The sequence below is a fragment of the Platalea leucorodia genome (assembly GCF_965183815.1).
Source record: "Platalea leucorodia genome assembly, chromosome: 6".
NCBI lineage: Eukaryota > Metazoa > Chordata > Aves > Pelecaniformes > Threskiornithidae > Platalea > Platalea leucorodia.
This window is the reverse complement of record NC_138828.1, coordinates 84,916,702-84,928,875: the sequence shown is the minus strand read 5'-3', so window position 1 is coordinate 84,928,875 and position 12,174 is coordinate 84,916,702. Positions and strand designations below refer to the sequence as shown.

Below are 12,174 nucleotides of genomic sequence, written 5' to 3'. Positions count from 1 at the left end.
TCCTCCTCAGCCACTTGATGGCAGTGGGTGTCCAAACACTCTGCTTTTTTCCAATAATTTCAGCCGAATTGGTAGAAAATCCCCCTTTTCCCTGTAAATTGTGGGTGTCCGTAGCCCCAGCACAGGACCGGCACGGCGTATCGGCAATGGGATGCAAAGGGTGAAGGGCTCCGAGAGCGGGGATGGCCAGACGGACAAGGGCCGGACAGAGGGATGCTGCAGGAGAGGGGGTGGTCACAGGACCAAGGGGGGGCCCTGGGGCTGCGGGGTCACCCCTGAGGCTGCCTGGGGACAGGGGGGACCCTGGGAGCCCCAGTGCCCTGCAGACGGACAATCCACACCCTGCCCAGACAGCCCGGCCACGGGCTAATGAGCAGCATTGTTATTAATTAGCTCAGGAGCCCGAGCCTTGGGGCAATTTTGCCTGAAAATTAGGCAGGAGCCATCCCTGGGTTCCCGTCCCTCTTCTGGATCCGGACCTGGTGAACGGAGGAGCTTGGTTTTTGGGTGGCGAACCCCCCAATTCCAGCCCTCCCGTGCTCTTCGCTTGCACAGCATCACCCCGCCAAATTACTACCCCCCCCCCATCTCTCCAGGATGGGATTTTCCCATCTGCCTGTCCCAAAGCCCCACTGCGTACCAGTATCCCCATTTTTGGCCCCATATCACCTGGATCCCAACCCTATGGATGCCATTAGCATCCCATCCAGCACAGGGGTGCCAGGCACCCCCCTCCCCGGTGCTGGGGCCACCCCGCTGTGTGGGGGTGCTGGGGGGGGGTTGTTTGCTGAGCTCCATCAAACAGAGAGAGAGGAAAAAAGGGAATAAAAAAAGGGAAAGCACCTCCTAAGCAAACACCGAGCCCACCAGGCCTGGGCAGGGGCCTCCTGTCTTTTTATCTCGGCCTTTTCAAGACTGTAATTAAGAACTAATAACGCCAAATCTGCCGCCCTTTCATCTCTGCCCCCCCAGGGCCTTTATTTGCCCCCACCGCAGTGGCTGCGGGGCGATGGCCCCCGCGATGAGCTGGGGAGCGCGGCATCGCCGCCGGCACGGCCCACGGAGCGTGGCATCGCCGCCGGCACGGTGCCCACCACGGGCTTTTTATGGCTTTTTAACGTAAAGACGCCCCCGGGGAGCCTTCGCCTGCCGGTACCGGCCTCGGATGTGCCCTGGTACCGAGGAGCTGGGGCGTCCCCGTCCCCATCCCCGGGGTGGCCACGCAGCTGCGGAGCGGAGGATGCTCCATAATGACTTTCTCAGCACCGCAGCGATCCTTGGTTTTCTTTTTTTCCCAGCTTTGGGGGCTGCACACGCGTGCGCTGGGTCCCGGGGACCTCGTGAAAGCCGAGCGAGGGCGGCTGCTGCTGTGCAGATGTGGGCCCCGGCCCCCCGATCCCCCGCGCCCCATTTCCTCCCCAATAAACCCCCCGAGCCCCGGTGGAGTCCTTTGACCGGGGCTCGCTCCCCCGCCGCGCCGGGCCCGAGGTGTGACTTTTCCCAGCTCATTAGGAAAAGCTGCGGGATTTTAAGAATCTCAGACCCTAATGACCATCTGAATCCCATCAGGAGAGAGGGGGGTGCCGGGACAGCCCCCCGCCTCTGCCACTGCCTCTTGGAGCATCCCTGGTCCTGTCCCTTCACCTCACTGGCCCCGGCGTACAGCTGTGCCCCCCCAAAAAGCAGCCGTGCAGTGGGGTGCGTGCCAGTGTGCCAGACTCAAGAGTGCCAAGGGGGACCCCGAGTCCCCCCTGGGGCCTTTGGTGGCCTTGGGGTGACACTGGCTGTCCTGTGGTGTCCCCAGGGTGGGCGCCTGGATCCTCCTGCTTGGGTATTTCAGAGCCAAAGCCACCGGGGGGGGGGACACGGGACATGGGAGGCTCTCCAGTCCAGGGGCAGGGGGACACAGGGGTTCTCCATCCTGGGGAAGGGGGACACGGGGGTCTCCACTCCAGGGGCAGGGGGACACGGGGGGTCTCCATCCCGGGGAAGGGGGACACGGGGGGTCTCCATCCCAGGGGAAGGGGGACATGGGAGTCTCCACTCCAGGGGCAGGGGGACACGGGGGGTCTCCATCCCGGGGAATGGGGACATGGGGGGGTCTCCATCCCAGGGGAAGGGGAACACGGGGGTCTCCATCCCAGGGGAAGGGGGACACGGGGGTCTCCACTCCAGGGGCAGGGGGACACGGGGGGTCTCCATCCCGGGGAAGGGGGACACGGGGGGTCTCCATCCCAGGGGAAGGGGGACACGGGAGTCTCCACTCTAGGGGCAGGGGGACACGGGGGGTCTCTATCCCAGTGGAAGGGGGACACAGGGGGTCTCCATCCCGGGGCAGGGGGACACGGGGGGGGACACCCCAGTCGAGGCCAGGGGGAGGTGGCGGGGGGACACATCCCGATGGAGGGCAGGGGGACGTGGAGGGGACACGGGACCCCCCGGGCAGGCGACAGGGCGATGCCAGCGGTCCCCGCCCGCCCCATCCCGCCCCCCGCGGGCTGCCGGGGCCGGACGATGGTCCCGCGGGGGCCGGTCGTGGGCGACCCTATAAAGGCGGGAGGCACGGCCCCGAGCGGAGCCCGCCATGCCGGCCCCGGCCCCGCCGCCCCCCCGCCCGCCCCGGCCAGGCCTTCACCATCGCGGCGCTGCTGGGACGCGCCTCCCCCCCCCCCGGCTCCGCCGCCCTTTTGGGGGTCCCTGCCGGGGCCCCCCCCCGCTCCCGCCGCCGCCGCCGCCGCCGCCCGGGTCCTGCTGCCGCCGCCGCCCGCCGCCCCCCGGCCGCTCTGCGCCGCCTGCTGCGGGGTCCCGACAGGTACCGCCGGCCCCGGGCAGCCCGCCCGCTCCCGGGGGGCACCCCCACATGGGGCCCGCCTTCCCGCCGCCCAAGGGGGCCCCCTCCAACGGGGATCTCTGCCCGGGGACCCGCATCCACCTCTCCCGTGGGGACACCTCCAACTGGGGACCTGCTTCCACCACTCCAAGGGGGGACCGCCATCCACCTCTCCCGTGGGGACACCCCCAAGTGGGGGACCTGCTTCCACCACTCCAAGGGGGGACCCCCGTCCACCTCTCCCATGGGGACACCCCCAAGTGGGGGACCTGCTTCCACCACTCCAAGGGGGGACCCCCGTCCACCTCTCCCATGGGGACACCCCCAAGTGGGGGACCTGCTTCCACCACTCCAAGGGGGGACCCCCGTCCACCTCTCCCATGGGGACACCCCCAAGTGGGGGACCTGCTTCCACCACTCCAAGGGGGGACCCCCATCCACCTCTCCCATGGGGACACCTCCAACTGGGGACCTGCTTCCACCACTCCAAGGGGGGACCTTGGCACACCTCTCCAAATAGGGGACCCCACTCAAGGGAACCTCTTCTAGGGGGGGTCTTGTCCACCTCTCCCATGGGGACACCCCCAAATGGGGGCCTCCTTCCAGCTCCCCAAGGGGGGACCCCTCCAAGGGGGATCTCTTCCAGGGGGACCTGCATCCACCTCTCCCGTGGGGACATCTCCAAATGGGGACCTCCTTCCACCACTCCAAGGGGGGACCTTGGCACACCTCTCCAAATAGGGGACCCCACTCAAGGGAACCTCTTCTAGGGGGGGTCTTGTCCACCTCTCCCATGGGGACACCCCCAAATGGGGGCCTCCTTCCAGCTCCCCAAGGGGGGACCCCTCCAAGGGGGATCTCTTCCAGGGGGACCTGCATCCACCTCTCCCGTGGGGACATCTCCAAATGGGGACCTCCTTCCACCACTCCAAGGGGGGACCTTGGCACACCTCTCCAAATGGGTGACCCCGCTCAAGGGGACCTCTTCTGCAGGGTGGCTGTCCACCTCTCCTATGGGGACAGCCCCAAATGGGGGACCTCCTTCCACCACTCCAAGGGGGGACCCCTCCAAGGGGGATCTCTTCCAGGGGGACCTGCATCCACCTCTCCCATGGGGATGTCTCCAAATGGGGATCTCCTTCCATGTGTCCAAGGGGGGATGCCTGCCCACCTCTCCTGGGGGTCCCCTCCCAAAGGGACCTCTCCCAGGGGGACCCTTGTCCACCTCTCCCATGGGAACACCTCCAAATGGGGATCTCTTTCCATCTCTTCAAGGGGGGACCCTTGGCTACCTCTCCCAGGAGACCCCTCTCAAGGGGGCTTCTTCCAGGGAGGGCCCTGTCCACTTCTCCCATGGGGATGTGTCCAAATGGGGACCTGAATCCACCTCTCCCATGGGGCCGTCTTCAAATGGTGATGTCCTTCCACCTCTCCAAGGGGACCCCTTCCAAAGGGGATGTCTCCAAGGAGGACTCGAATCCATCTCTTCCATGGGGACATCTCCAAATGGGGATCTCCTTTCACCTCTCCAAGGAGCGGGGCATGCCCGCCTCTCCCGGGGGAGTTCTCCAAAGGGAATCTCTTCCAGGGGGACCCATGCCCCTGTCCACGTCTCCCATTTGGATGTCTCCAAAGGGGGGACCTCCTCCGCCTCCTCCCAAGGGGATCTCTCCAACAAGGACCCTCTTCTGCCTCTCTAAATGGGACCCTCTGGCCTCTCTCAGGGGGACATCTCCAAATGGGGGAGCTCCTTCTACCTCTTCACGGGGAGCCCCTCCAAAGGCATTCTCTACGAGAGGGACCTGTATTCACCTCTCCAAGGAGATCCTCTCTAAATGGAGGACCCTCTCGCACCTCTTCAAATAGCGGACCCCCTCCAAAGAGACCTCTCCAAAGGGGACACCTCCAAATGGGAAAATCCTTTCTGCCTCTCCAAGAAGGGACCTTCCAAGGGGGGACCCCACTCCAAAGGGGACCCCTTCCAGGGCTCCTCTCCACCCTGACCTCCCTTCTCTCTCACCTCCAGGCTACCTGCTCTCCAAGTGCTGCTTCCCCATCTTCAAAGCCAAGACTGGCAAAGCCAAGCGAGTCCGGACCATTTTCACCAGTGACCAGCTGGCCCGACTGGAGAAGGAGTTTGCACGGCAGCAGTACATGGTGGGCACGGAGAGGTGCCTGCTCGCCTCCTCCCTGCACCTCACTGAAGAGCAGGTAAGCCCCACCGTGCTCCATCTCCACCTGCTCCCACCAGCAGGTCCAGGGAGGCTCCCAAACCCGTGTGCCCACGGGTGGGACCTGGGCCACATCCCTCAGCCTGCGGCAGGAGCCGTGTCGGGTAGTAATTGCAGATAATTTACATTAAAAGGGTGGAGGATCACAGATGGGGAAACTGAGTCACCAAGTGGCTGTCCTAGGGCCACGTGGAGGGGTTGAACTTGTGTCCATCTTAAGGCTGGACCTTCTCCACCACTGGCAGGTCCCAGCTCCTGGCTTGCAGGGGACAGTTTTCCATCTTGCTAGGGACAGAGCGTGGCAGGGGACCTCTCTCCTGGCCAGGGGATGTCGGAGGCTGTGGGCATCTAAGGGTTTCTGGAGAGTCTGGGCACTGCCTGAGCCACGGGGGTTTAGCAGACCATGACCCCATGGTCCGTGGAGAAACCAGGTTTGAAAGCTGAGCTTTACCTTTTCCTAAGGTGAAAGTCTGGTTCCAAAACCGGAGGATCAAGTGGAGGAAACAAAGCCTGGAACAGCAACAAGCCAAACTGGCCAAAATGGGTTTGGCCACCCCACAGAGGAGCCCCGACTCGCAGAGCCACCACGGCGAGGAGGACAAGGACTTCCGAGCAGAGTCAGAGGACGGCCAGGAGGACACGGCCTCCTGCCCGGGCTCAGGGACAGCACCCGCACAGACTGTGGCAAAGAGCTGCTGAATCGCCCCTTCGGGCGGCTTTTCCGTGTGTATTATATGAATGTATCATAGCTGGCAACGAGCGTATCTAATATATACAGGGCACCCATTATTTTTGCAGTGCGAAAATAAATTATTTATGCAACTTTTGGGCTCATCTTTGCAGGAGGAGGAGGAGGAACAACACATGCCTGCAGTGGCAGCAAGCGTTCAGTGGGGGCTTGTTCCTGGGAGCAAGCCCTGGAGGACTTGGGGGAGTAGGGGCCACCTGCACACCCCACCCACGACCAGCCCCATAGCCAGGCTTGTCCCAAAGGCGCCAGGTGCTCAGATACCTCCTTGTGCTCTCAAATAGCTCAGGACCTTCACAGAGCCCAGGTCCTTGTAGAGGAGCTCCATCTCACGGTCCATCCATCTCCATCTTGCTTCCAGGTCCTTGTAGAGGACCTTCATCTTGTGCTCCATCCATCTCCATCTTCCTACCAGCAGCATCTGCACCATTAAAGCCCTGCTCTGCCCATGGCTCACACATCCCGACCCAGTGATGGCATCCTGCTCTCCGGGGCTTTCAGAGTCAGGAAAGTTGGGAAAACCAGGGAAAACGTACCTGGAGAGCAGAGCTGGCGGTGGCTTTGTGAGCTGGACGCCTGGGGTGCCATCTCAGCTGGGCAAGGATTAGCCAGGTTTTAATTTTAATTGCTTGGCCCTGCTTAGGCAGTTGTGGAGGTTTCAAATCCAGCAGGTTTGGGCTGGACACTGGGCTGGGGATGAACCAAGGGTGGGCTCCATGGGGAGCAGGGGAGGGAGCAAGCACCAATGGCCCTGGACCTCCTAGATAAGAGCAGAGATGGGGACGTGTGGGTGCTGTGCTCGCCTGGGCAGAGCTGGCTCCTGCTGACCGTATTGTCCCCATGTCTGCTCTGGGCTTGGGGCTGGAAGAAGGGACCCAGGTGGAGGGTTTATTTGGGCAGGAATGAAACCTGATGCAAGGAGAGGGGGAAAGGGGATGAGGCAAAGAGAAGGGGACAATGCAAGGAGAAGGGGGACAATGCAAGGAGAAGGAGATGATGGCAGGAGAGGGGGGCGATGCCAGGAAAAGGGGACAATACAAGAAGGAGATGATGCAAGGAGAAAGGGTTGGTGCAAGGAGAGGGGCACAATGCAAGGAGAGGGGGATGATGCAAGGAGAGGGGGACGATGTAAGGAGAAAGGGACAGTGCAAGGAGAAGAGGATGGTGCAAGGAAAACAGGACAATGCAAGAAGGGGACAATGCAAGGAAAAGGGGACGATGCAAGGAGAAGGGGACGATGCAAGGAGAAGGGGATGGTGCAAGGAGAGGGGGACGATGCAAGGAAAAGGGGACGATGCAAGGGGAAAGGGATGGTGCAAGGAGAAGGGGACAATGTAAGGAGAAGGGGACAATGCAAGGAGAAAGGGATGGTGCAAGGAGAAGGGGACGATGCAAGGAAAAGGGGATGGTGCAAAGAGAAGGGGATGGTGCAAGGAAAAGGGGATGGTGCAAGGAAAAGGGGATGATGCAAGGAGAAGGGGACGATGCAAGAAGGGGACGATACAAGGAAAAGGGGATGGCGCAAGGAAAAGAGGACGATGCAAGGAGAAGGGGACGATGCAAGGAGAAAGGGATGGTGCAAGGAGAGGGGGACGATGCAAGAAGGGGACAATGCAAGGAGAGGGGGACAATGCAAGAAGAGGACAGTGCAAGAAGAAGGGGACGGTGGCAGGAGAAGGGGACGATGTGACGGAAGCTGCCCTTTGTCCCGGCTGTTTTCAGAGCCGGGATTAGCCAGCGCGCCTCAAAGAGCCCAAACTGTGCTAATGTCTTCACATGTCTGCTGAGAGCCCGGGCTGCGCCGGCGGGGTTAACCCGCTAATCTCGCCTGCTGGTGGGTTTATTGCAATCATCCCCAAGACAACAGGGCTTACGGGGGATGTTTTAATATCGCCTGGCCGGGGGCCGAGCTGATTGCGAGAGTTAAGTTGTTCTCAGGACACCTTTAATCCCCTGGGAGCTGGCCGTGCTCCGCCTCGGGCAGGATTGGGCCTTTTGGCGGTGCCGGGCTCCTCCGGGGCGGGCAGCAGGGGACCCGTCCCCAGGCCAGGGGATGCTCCTGCAGGGTCTGCCCAGACCCCTCTGCGGACAGCATCCAACCAGGGAAGTGACTTTAATTAAAACTGCTGGGCTTGATTGAGTTTTTCAAAAGGTGACTTTTATATGAGCTGAATTAAACCACGTCCGTCCCTCTGGCCCCTCGGGCTTTGGCTGGGAGCCTTTTCTGATGGTGGGTGATGATCCTGGAGGGGGTGGCGGGTCCCTGGGGGTGCACAGGGCTCAGGATGCCTGTGTCCCCTTTCCTACCTGCCAGGGGACGGGGAAGGCCATCCCCTGCCTCCCTCCCACCCAGCCATTAACCTGTTTGCAGGCTCCTCAGGGTGGGGAAGGGACGGTATCTGCAGGACAAAGCGGCCGATTACTGCTCCAGCGGGGACGAGAAGAGCCAAACGCCCAGGTCTGAGCCTGATAACGGGATGGAGTTGATGGTTTTCAGAAAAGCTGGATTCAGCTGGATCATTTTATGCCCTGCCAAGCCCCCACCGGCCCTGGCATCCCAGAAAGGGGACAGAAATGCAGTTTTCTTCTCCCATTGGAGACACCTCCCTCCCCGGGCTGGGGAGCAGGTCTTGCAGCTGAGCCCAGCTCCTGGCAGCGCGACCGGGGCGCATGGATTGGGATCAAACCCGGGCACAGCGATTTGGCACCGTGGAAAATAAGGGAGAGCGATGCTCCCAGAGCTTGGCAAGGTCTTGGGCTGGATCAACTCACCTGGGAGAGAGCCTTGGCTACTCTCATCCCCCAGGAAAGCCTGTGCAGAATAAGAGCTGTGTGTCCTTACCCGAACCCCACATTCATCCCCACAACCCCGCTAGTCCCTTCCCAATCCTGTGTATCACATTGCTCTCTCAAAGATGCCGTTTTTTCACCTGTCTGCAAAAAACAAGTTGGCTTTCAGTGACAGATAATTATAAGGAAGTGAGAATTAAGCAGCCTTATTAAGAGGATAAAGGCTATCTGCTAAAGATGCAGCGCTGAGCCCTCCCCAGCAAATCTCCGCTCTGTAGATAAGTAGGCGGCTTGTAGGAGGACAGGTAGGTTGTGAGACGGGTGGGTAGATGTGGCAGGGTGGACTGTTTGCCCAGAAGAACAGGCTGGTCTGCATGGGGGTAGATGGATGGGTGGATGATTGGGGATGAATGGTGAATAGGTGCAAACGGGTGGCTGGGTAAATGGGATGGGATGGGAGATGGATGGAGAGATAGGAGAAGGGATAACCTAGCGCAGGGCTCCTCTGTGTCCCCCTCTGTCCTGCCAGGATTATTCCTGCTGAGCACATGGCGACGGACGCGATTTGTTTGCACCGGTCGCGTTTACTTGGTAGAAGTTTGCGGGATGGGGCGTTTGGATGCTGGAGCAGCGGGACCCCTCCAGCCCCCCAATCCCCATGACCCAGCTGCTTTCCCAGGCGCCTTTTGCATCCCTTCCCCGAGCCGGCAGCCCCCTTCTCCTTGGCCGATTGCCCCCTCGGGCTCTCTTTTCGGGGAGTTTTGCTAAATGGGATTACCGTGTGCAGAGGACGGGCCGGGGTGCCGGCGAGGGCAACACGCTGGCGGCGGAGGTTCAAGGCAAAGCCCGACCCGAGCCGGGATGCGGGGCGCCGGGGTCGGCCATGCATGTTTCCAGGCTCCGTCTCGTCGTGTAATCTTGTTAAATGGTCAGGGAGCATTTCCCCCTGCTTCTCCCTCCCCTTTAATTCCCGATTGAAACATCAAATAAGCTTCCCGAGGCTGCCGGGCAGCTCCGACGGCTCCACGCTGCCTGGTTTCAGTGGAAATTAAAAAAAAACATCACGAGCAATGGGAGAAAACTCCAGGACATCCCAACTTTTGCAGTCTTTCTGGGATGAATTTGCCCCAAGTTGCCTCGCTCAGCCAAAGAGCAAAGGCACCGATAAACTCTCAGCTGGGAAGGAGCTCCTGGATACATGAAAATAAGGGTGAAACGGGGTGACCTGCCTGGAAATGCAGCGGGGAAACTGGGTGACGAAGGAGACCCCTCATATGGGGTGAGAACTGCAGGGGCCAAAATCTCTGGATTTAAAAATCCTGGGTTTAAAAGGTCTTTATCCTGCAACGAGAAACACAGGGCTGCGGATCATGGACTGAGGGCTGTCGGTGCCTAAATCCTGCGTAGGGCTGCGCAGGGTGGTTCGGGGTCTGCTGAGGGAGCCCCGGGCTGGGTTGGCCTCTTAAAAAGCTGCTGGTGCTCACCCCACTGGCTCCCCTGCTCCCTGCTCCTTCCTCGCCTCCCATCCCAGTCTCAAAAATGGAAAGACTGGGAGGAGAAATCCCTCCTCGGCTCCGCTCCCGGCCATGCACATGGCAGGGCCTGCCAGAAACCAGTTTGCTTCGTTTCAGTGAGACGAACTGTTGGGAAAAAGAGAAAAAATGATGCGAATGGCACCATCTCCCCCTTTGCAAATGGTTGGTGGCACAAAATCCCTCGGCCCCGTGGCACTGCCGCCCTGGCAGGGCTGGGCTGGGCTCTCACTGGGGGTGTACTGGGGGCACTGGCACCAGGCACCCGCTGCAAGGGTGTGATTTTATTTTAAAAAGTTGATTAAATCATTAAATCAAGTAAGCCATGATGGTATGGGATGAGTAAGGGGATCTGGCTGGGAGACGCGGATAAAGTGCTCCCCAGCTCTGCTAAATCCGCCTGGGACTTAGGCTGAGATGCTCCCGTGCCTCAGTTTCCCCAGCTGCGGGAGCTGGGTAAACGCAGCCCTGGACACGCGTGGTGTCAGCTCGATTCGTGCTTATCCCGCTCCCACTCAGCACCCCTGCCGAGAGCCGAGCCGGATCCGACCCTTGCTCTGCCCCATCCTTCCCCCACTCCATCTCTATTGATTTAATAAGATGGAGAGGAATTAACGGGGCCGGAGCATTGGAATAATGAAAGATGAACAAAGGGGCAGCGCTAGCAAAGATGCTGCCAGCTTTTAATGATGAGGCCGGGCAGATCCCCTGCTAGCTGTCCCTTTGGAGTGGCGATTAAGAACATACTGTTATTGTTAAGGCAGAGAGATAAATCCCTGCACCGTTTCTGATGTGATCAGCCGGGGCTTCTCCCTACAATTTGTGATCCTATTGTGGCCGGTGTTTGCCCTGGGCAAGGAGAGTCTGGGAACCACTTATGAACCATCCTTTGGTCATTAGTCTCCTCATTAGGAGAGAACAATGTGGGAGAAAAAAGATAATTGAAGGGAGCAGCGGGCTGATCGGGCGCTCAGGCCTGTACCAGGGCTGCCTCAATGCTTAGTCTGGATATAATTCCCAATTAATTTTAAATACGTGGGTTTGGGATGCTCTTAATACCTGCACTCGCAACCCCTGTGAACACCGTGGTGGTGGTGTTCAGGTCTGTGCTTGACGGGAGGACCACGGAGCATCCTCCGAGGCCTCGCCGGAGGGCATCACCTTGTTTTTTGGGGGTCAGCCAGACTTTGGGATGGTGACCCCATGGGGGGCTCAACTCACTCTGTATTTGCAGGGACCCCCAGCACCTGGGGAGGGGGAGGGGATGCAGCAGGTCCCCGCTCCCTCATTTCACATCTGGCTGAGATGTGAGGCCAGATGTGACACCGAGGGATGTGACACCGAGGAACGGCCCCGCTTGGATCAGGGACAACATCTCCCCATCGAAAGGCCGGAGTGGGATCCAGCCTTGCTGGGCTTAATTCAGATCTTGCCTGGAAATACCAGCCTGGGTGATAAATCACAGGAAAGCCCCGAGGCCCTGGGGGGAGAGGTGCTTGGCAATGGAGGAGCAGGTCCTGTCCCCATCCCCGGGGACATCACCCTGCTCTGGGGAGGAGGGGGAAAGAGCCGCAATTCCTCAGGATGCTTGATATTATCAAGTGCTAATGAGACCTGGATGGGGCTGAGGTGCTTTGCAGGCCATTATCCCAAATTAACCTGACAATGAAGCCGGGGCCAGTGTCTGAAGGGCGGCTGGGGTGTGTATTGGCTGTCTGGGGCTGGGGGAGAGGAGGGTGCTGCTCCCCTCTGCCCGCACCCCTGAGCCGAAAGCAAGGGCCCTGCGTTTGGCAGAGTTGATTTCCCATTGCCTGAACGTGTTGAATCGGCTCCCCGAGAGCTTCGCCGAGCCAGAGCCGGGGTAGGGTGAGAGGGACGGAGAGGACAGGGGAGCGGGGCCATCTCCTCCCCAGACATATCCTTGGCGTATCCTTGGAGGAAACTCTTCTACTCCCAAATCCTCGTGTCCGTCCCACGCTGCTGCTTGCACAGGGCCTTTGCGGCCCGTCCAGTGCTCGGGCAGTGGATCAAACTGGGGAGCAC

General features: G+C 60.3%; 1 pseudogene across 1 annotated transcript; it reads left to right on the top strand.

Moving 5' to 3' along the window:
* The first annotated feature begins 2,584 nt into the window (after positions 1-2,584).
* Positions 2,585-5,760, top strand: LOC309591976 (annotated as a pseudogene). Its single transcript has 3 exons — positions 2,585-2,812; positions 4,857-5,041; positions 5,524-5,760. The product of its transcript is annotated as an uncharacterized misc_RNA (transcript).
* Positions 5,761-12,174: the final 6,414 nt, after the last annotated feature.